Source organism: Montipora capricornis, chromosome 6, assembly GCF_036669925.1.
Source record: "Montipora capricornis isolate CH-2021 chromosome 6, ASM3666992v2, whole genome shotgun sequence".
In the NCBI taxonomy this organism is placed as follows: Eukaryota; Metazoa; Cnidaria; class Anthozoa; order Scleractinia; family Acroporidae; genus Montipora; species Montipora capricornis.
Window position 1 is genome coordinate 32,713,792 of NC_090888.1, and position 7,500 is coordinate 32,721,291.

At 45.3% G+C, this 7,500-nt stretch overlaps 1 protein-coding gene across 5 annotated transcripts in view; it reads right to left on the reverse strand.

Moving 5' to 3' along the window:
- Positions 1 to 6,996: 6,996 nt before the first annotated feature.
- LOC138051967 (uncharacterized) overlaps positions 6,997 to 7,500 on the reverse strand; it is an 8,544-nt gene continuing 8,040 nt past the window's right edge. For all 5 annotated transcript variants that reach the window (XM_068898307.1, XM_068898308.1, XM_068898306.1 and 2 more), the window contains one exon: positions 6,997 to 7,500. This exon is cut by the window's right edge and continues 761 nt beyond it. The gene's annotated coding sequence lies outside the window, so the exon portion shown is untranslated.

A 7,500-nucleotide genomic window follows, 5' to 3' on the forward strand; every position in this document is an offset into this window, starting at 1 on the left:
TTTGTCTTAAATATTTGGTGTTTTTTTTTCATGGCAGGTGAGTTAATTGGAAGATCTGCAAAAGTCCGTTATTAAAGACGTCAACGTAATCAGTCTCGTCTGAGAGTCACCAACATGCCAGGGGGAAAAGACTTTAAACACCCTTCTAACTACGGAGTAGGAAACTTACGCCAAATTCTGACCTCAAAGGACCAAGTTAGTTTTCAGCTTGCATAAACAGCAACACGTCTCAACTCGCTCTGCAGTGGCACTACCCGCTAGCTCAGGCACCATCGGCTCCACCGCAGAAATGTAGAAATGCTATGCACTACCACCATTGATAGATCTCCGCTGACATTTTCATACCACTCCTCCACGTCTACCAGCAATGGTCAGTCGTGCGAGAAAACGGTACCCGTATCCACCGCCAGCAGTAACTCTCTATCGGTGCCAGTAAAGGTTTCGCGCTCCACAGCTACTCCGAGTTCTCAGTAACAGCGTCGTCCTCCTTCGCTACTGGGGGCTTCACTCAGTGACAGTAACGTTACCGAGCAATACAGCCACCAGTAGCTCGTTATCGGTGCCAGCGACGGTGTCTACCGCTACTCGTAACACCTTATCACTGCCCCCAGTAACGGTAACGACCTCTGCCGCTAATCAGAGCTCCCCAACATTGAAGGTGCCGATTTCTACCGCCGTGTAGTCAGCCCTCCGCCGCCACCAGAAGCCCGTATCGTTGGCAGTAAACGATACTGGAGTCTACCACCAACAGTACCTCGTCATCGGTGCGCCGGCAACACTACCTTTCTCTCTCTCGCAACCATCAGCTCCCTTCAATGATGTTAACGAATCATTACCAATACCAGCAGCTCCTCTGTGGAAGGACCAACTCTGTACAGACATTCCACGTACCATCGCCAGCATGGACAGCAATCCAGCGCGCAGGAAAAAGAAAGCAGACCACTAGGCAGAATTGGTGGAGATATAAGCGCAAAACGAGACCTCCACACTGAGCGCTGCCAGGCTTATCTTTGCCAAGAAACGGACGCCCAAAAAAAGCAGACCTTGAAATGGATCCATTGCGGACGACTGTGAGAAGTGTTTCACTTTGAATGTGTTGGCATTCAGACAGCCACCGCGGGGTAGATATGTCTGTGGTTGCCGTGTGGAAAACTTCGATTACAATCGTAAGTTTGTTACGTTGGGTGGGTAGTGAAAATATACATTGCGGCAGATTAGGCGGTTTTGAGAGTCGAACAACGATATCCTCACTCGAAAGTCTATATTCGGGAGCGATAACCACTCGCTGCCTAAAGGTAGCCATTAGTCTTTGGCTCAACAAAATAGGAACCATATATTTTTGCCTTAGGCTACCCTCCACACGAATCCGGATGTTTTAAAAACAGATGGATGTATTTTGATAAGATTTGTAAATACTTGACGTTTTCGAGTCGCATGAGTGCAATCGCCCCTCCATAAAGAACATGCGCGCATGTGTTCTTAAGCCTGGGGTCCCTCCTTTGACGTCCTACATTAAATTATCCGCCTTCGCCGCGCCCGCATATTGTATACTTGTGGAGAAGTAGCGTCTATTTTTGTTACTTAGAACGCCATTACCTGACGTATTCACCAAATATCCGGATACGTGTGGAAGGGGTATTAATTTTCATTGAGCTGTGATGACAGTCCACCAGGTTAGCGAGTTCTAGCCGTACTATTGATGTCGTGTATCTCTAATTTCGGCGAGTTCTTCACCATCTTATCAAAGAAACATAACCTGTCGGATATGCTAAATACATAGACTTAAATCCACTTACTTGTTGTCGCTTGAATGTTCTTTGAAGGAACTACAACCATCCAGAATGTCGCTGCCATCTCTCAAGACATTTCCAGCGTCAAGGTACAACGCTCCTACAGTTAGTTTCTTTTTCATTTGTCACTTTTCTTGTTTTGCTTCTATCCACCTTTACTGTGGTCTTTGTAAGATCCCCTCAACTTTACTTTATGGGATCCGGAAGAAATGTTTTAGCCGTAACGATCCGTGTCATATTTATAGGGTCATTTAAAGAACATCCTTTACGCTAATACAGCCAGCAAGTGGCACACGTTGTTCAACAGAAACAAGCAATCAGACGTGTTGCATTTAAGTTGTGCCATCTGCGGCCCTTTCTCATCTTCAATGGTATTCATGTCTCGATCCTGTCTTTAAAACACGCTAAACTTCTTACAATGGTATAAAATCCAGCGTTAACATTTAGAGAAATCAGGACGGAAGACGTTGCTGATGACAATTCAAACCCACCTGCTGAGTGGTTTCACAAGCTACGTGTCACCAAAAATTAGTCTTTTTCTGTTTATAATGTCGTACTTACAAGAACATATCTAACCACTCTCACCCCTTCCCCTTCCTCTCTGGACGTTCCCGTTAAACTAGTGAGAAAATGTTTGGAAAAAGCACAAACAAATGTCTAGTGTATTGGAAAAGTATGTCTGTGACGACGTTCAAGTTGTCTTCATTTTCAGATTCGGCGATTTACCTTAGAAGTACAATCCTTCTTGCCAGATTTTGGTCTGATTTCAACCAACCACAACACAAGGATGTGTAGCTACGTTTTGTCTGTCTTGGTTCCTGAGGTATAACATATCAGTACTACTTCGATTGGATTGTTTCCCGTTCTTTTGCTACTACTTACAACATTAATTGTCAAGTGAAGCTATGATTTATTTCATATACCATTTCATCATTAACATTAATTGTGGAAATCTGAACATCAGTTTTTTAGTTGCAACATAAACTGACGAGATTGCAATTCCATTTAACTGAGATTTTTCTCTCCACACATTTCTTAACTAATTGTGGCAACCTACTCGGTTCTCCTAATTCTTTTACTCGTGCAATTTAATTTTATTCACACCCGCGCGTGGACGACACCAACGTATTCGCTAATCTGATATGAAACCATATTAAACATAAGCATACTAGTTGAATTACTCTGGACCACATCTCACAAATACTTTTGTTATGTTTACAGGCAATTGTATATGTCATGATGACCAGAGAAGGCTGTTCTCGCCATACGGTGGAACGTTTACTTGGTGCAAGTCAAATACATCCCCAAGGAGAAGTAACAGATGAAGATGACTAGCTAGCTGACTTTACTTTATTCCAATTTTTTTTTATATAACGAATGTTCTTACATTAGACTGTGCTTTGAGGGTGTCTGCAAGAGTTAAACTGAATTTATCAAATTATAATTTATATAGATGTGGAAAATGCAACTCACCAATCACTCATAATAAATGACTTTTTTGGCAAAAAAGCAGATCGATCGTTACGTCAAGGGCAACTCGAACACATTTTATGTTCCGAAAACCTTGCCGAGGGTTAAGACAAGGGGTTCAAAAGTTAAATTTCTGTCACAATGTATTACACCCTCCAGACAAGTTAAAAACATGTTATGATGTCGCAGGATATCCGGAACCCTCTGACCGATATGTTGACTTTCCGTGCCAAAACGGTGCTACAGCAGTGTCATTTTATATAAATGCCACGATACTGCCACGCTACAAAAAAAGGATATCACTTTAATGTGGCTTTATCTGGCAAGCTATGTGTGCGCAGCCTCTATAGGACACTGTAGCGAACACCTTTCGAATAGGCAAAATTTCCCACCGTGCTACTAACTGGACACGCGGATACATATTAGGGCGTGGTAGGCCAGTAAAGTTCACCGAACTATTATTTGGGATCAATATGCAAAGGTCAAAAGTGATTTAACAGGAACTCAATGCACCAAAAGCTGAGCAAAAATTCCAACGGGAAGCATGCAGTTCCCTTCGGCAGAAGTCAGGCCGATTCCCGGTCGGACAAGGGTAAAAGTGGCCCGTTTGGGCCGATCCCGGTCATACACGCGAGAATCTGGCCCGTTTGGGCCCAGGAAAAAAATCATTCCAACTCTCCAAGGGAAGGCCCCTCCTGCGCCCTGACCCAGGGCGGGGAGGGTTTTTTTTTATTGGACTCTGCAGGCCGCCCCGAGTCCCCGGGAATCGGTCCCACGGTGACCCGGGCGCCAGACGTGATCTCCGCCTCTCTGTGACTCGTGACGAAGAGTCTGCACACGTGAGAAAAAACACGTTTTTGGGCCGTAACTTCCCTCCCTGGACAGCCAGGACCCCCGGACCCATAGAAAAACATGCAAAATGGTGTGGTGCATCTGGTGGGGGCATTGGTTTTTCTTCAGCGTCCCTAGGAAAATGCTCTGCATACGAGAAAATAGCCTGTTCTCACGTGGTGGCACCCCCTGATTTGGTGCTGGGACCCCCTAACCCAAGAAATGCATTTCCCATGGGAAGTTACATCCAGATATACTATTGGCTACTCTGTCGTCCATAGGGAACGCCCTGCATACGATAGAGAAACGGGTTTTTGGCCAAAACTCCCCCGGTTTTGTGTAATCCCCCCTTATTTCACGAGCTGAATCTCCTGATCCCCTTCCACAGAGAAAACTGTCTTTCGGCTTTCTCCCCCACCCCCCGCCCGCGGGTGTATGCCCAGTTTGAGCCTCGTAGAGTATCAAACTTGGCGACGTTTACTCTAATCGACTTCTGAAGGGTTTCAAATCTTGTGTGGAACTTAAACTAACACAGGATCTGCACGGCCAAGTTCCCCAAAACCTTTTTTCGGCTTTCTGTGGAACTAATCCCAATTATCTATATACTGTTGGAAAGGTCTCGGCTAGATCTATCACGTGACGAAGTTTGGGCACCCTGTGTTACATTGGGTATCCTGTGCACCGTTTTATGTCTGTAACATTCCTGCGTTTTATTCCCTTGAGACCCCACTGCCCATGCGCCAAGAGCCCTTTGCCCAACAACTTTTGGCACCGTTTCGCCCCAGGGCGAATCGACCTGTACGTGCCAGAGGCCCGAGAACACCCTTATTTTGAGACAAAAGTGCCCCCCCGAACTCCTCCTTCGGTCACGTGACGTGCCCCACATTGGCTCCACGACGGTTCCTCTCGGATTGGCCGGATTCTAAATCTCGGGGGAGTTATACTTGAAAAACTGGTTTTCGGTTTTCTGGGTCTAACTCCCCCCGGATTTGATCGGAGAGCGCGAGATCGGACCATGAGGATAGGTCTTGATACGGGCAATCCCTTGGTTGGGTTGGTTTTGTTTTTGTTCCCCCGCAGAATAATCGACAGCACTGCAAAGTTGCGATCTTTGGGACCTTGCCATTTCCCCCCCCTTAAGAGCTGCGCCCTTTCAACTACGTCAGAGCGAATCAGCGTCGCACGACGCATCCCTTGGTTTTGTTGGTTTGACCGTACCACCTTCGGCTGAGCATGCAGGAACACCTTGGGGCGAAGTGGTCATTGGCATCTAGCTCCCCCCGGTTTGGTGCTGTAACCCCCTTAGTAACAGATATACATGCACCATCGAAGGGGCTATCACGTGATACCATTGGTTAGTCTCCATCATGTACACATGAGAGAACCGCTTGATTTCAGTTGGTAGCACCCCCCGGAAAAGAGCTGAGACCCCCTAACCCCAAGAAATGCATTCCCCATGTAAAGTTACATGCGAATATGATTTTGGTTTGTCTCCATCGTCAACAGGGAATGCTGTACACATGTGAGAAAAGCCTGTTATTTTGCCATATATCCCCCCGGTTTTGACCTGGGTCCCCCTAACCCCAAGATATGCATTCGCCATGGAAATGCGCATCTTGTGGTAACCCTGGTTAGTTTATATCGTCCCTGGGAAGGCTCTGCATATGGGAGAACGGCCCGTTTCCATGTGGTAGCACCCCTCCCCCCCCCCTCTGGAAAGGAGCTGGGACACACCCTAGCCCCAAGAAATGCATTGGCCATGGAAAGTTACATGCAAATATGCTATTAGTTACTTTCCATTGCCCCTTTGAAATACTCGACATGCCACAGAGAGAACTGTCTTCGGCTTTCTCCCCCCCCCTCCCAGTTTGGTGCTGGACCCCCCTAACCCGAAGAAATGCATTCGCCATCAGATGGCGCATCTTGTGGTACCATTGGTCAGTCTTCCTCGTCCCTGGGGAATGCTCCGCACATGGGAGAACAGCCTGTTCTCACGTTGGTAGCAGCCACTCTGGAAAGGAGTTGGGACCCTCTAAGCCCTTGAAATGCATTGGGCCAGTGAAAAGTTACATGCAAATATGACATTGGTTACTCTTGATCGTCTCTAGGGAATGCTCTACACATTTGAGAAAAACCTGTCATTTGGCTCTAGCTCTCCCCGATTTTGAGCTAAACCCCCTAACCCAAAGATATGCATGTGTAATGAGGTGGTTAGTCTTCATCGTCCCTGGGGAATGCTCTGCATATAGGAGAACGGCCTGAACGGCCTTGTTCTCACGTGGTAGCAACCCCCAGGAAAGGAGCTGTGACCCCCTAACCCCTAAGGGGTAACCATGCATTTTTCAGAGATAATTAAGCTTCGATTTGGAAAAGAACCCCATACATTGCTCTGTATTGCAGAGCTTTTTACAAATATTGTTGATAAATTATCTTCGAAAAATGCGTGGTCAATCCCAATTTTCTTTTTGGATCCCAATAACACTAGTTAAGGTCTGCTTTTCCCGCATATTCATTAAACAGCGAAAAATAGTAGGCATGTAGTCGACAACAAAACGACGAATAGAATCAATCGCTTGCCATATCATCAATACAGAGGTTAAAGAGAGCAACGCCTAGCACAGTTCCTTGAGGAACGCCTGAACTCGCGGGAGTCCATTCAGACTGCGTATCATCGACCACGACAAATAAATAAATAATATCTGACCTGCTAATTGACATTTATTTAGATCAGATTTAGCCAAGCCTAAAAGCGGAGTTCCCGTTTCTAACCCCAGAAAGCAATATAGTGTACATGGAAATAATTATTCTTCTGCAAAGTACAAAATTAATGGTCATTACTGTATACAGTTTACAGTGATCAAAGAGATCAAACACCTCTGAGCTGACAGCAGTAAACAAACAAGCCTTGCAAACAATAACCAACAATTTTAATCAAATAAAACTGAAATAACATGCACAGTGATCTCTTTCACCACATTTTCCGTTTGACTATCAACCTTTACTCCCTCTCTCTTCAGTTCACAACAACAGCAAAAATCTTACTAATTTAAACGTCAACCTAAAGCGTAGTAAATTCGCATACTCGACTGCAATTTCACAGCCTCAAACAAAGGCGCTCACGACTGGACACCATTTCACACAAAAAGCCTCCAAATGAGATTGTTGAAATATGTCACTCTCTGTCAATACAGAATTGCAAACGTTTTCAGACTTTCTTCGTTTTTTAGGGGAGGCAGCGAGGCATAAGCTTATATATTAAGAAGGAAAACACCTGAAAAAACCGTTATAGATAAGTGTTTTGTCTCTCGCTCTATTTCTCTCAGCTTTACGGTGATTTTCATTGTAATTTTCTCTTCTTCTCCTTCCTCGGCTTCTCTCGAAGCTTTCTGCGCTTAAAATTCTCAAAGTT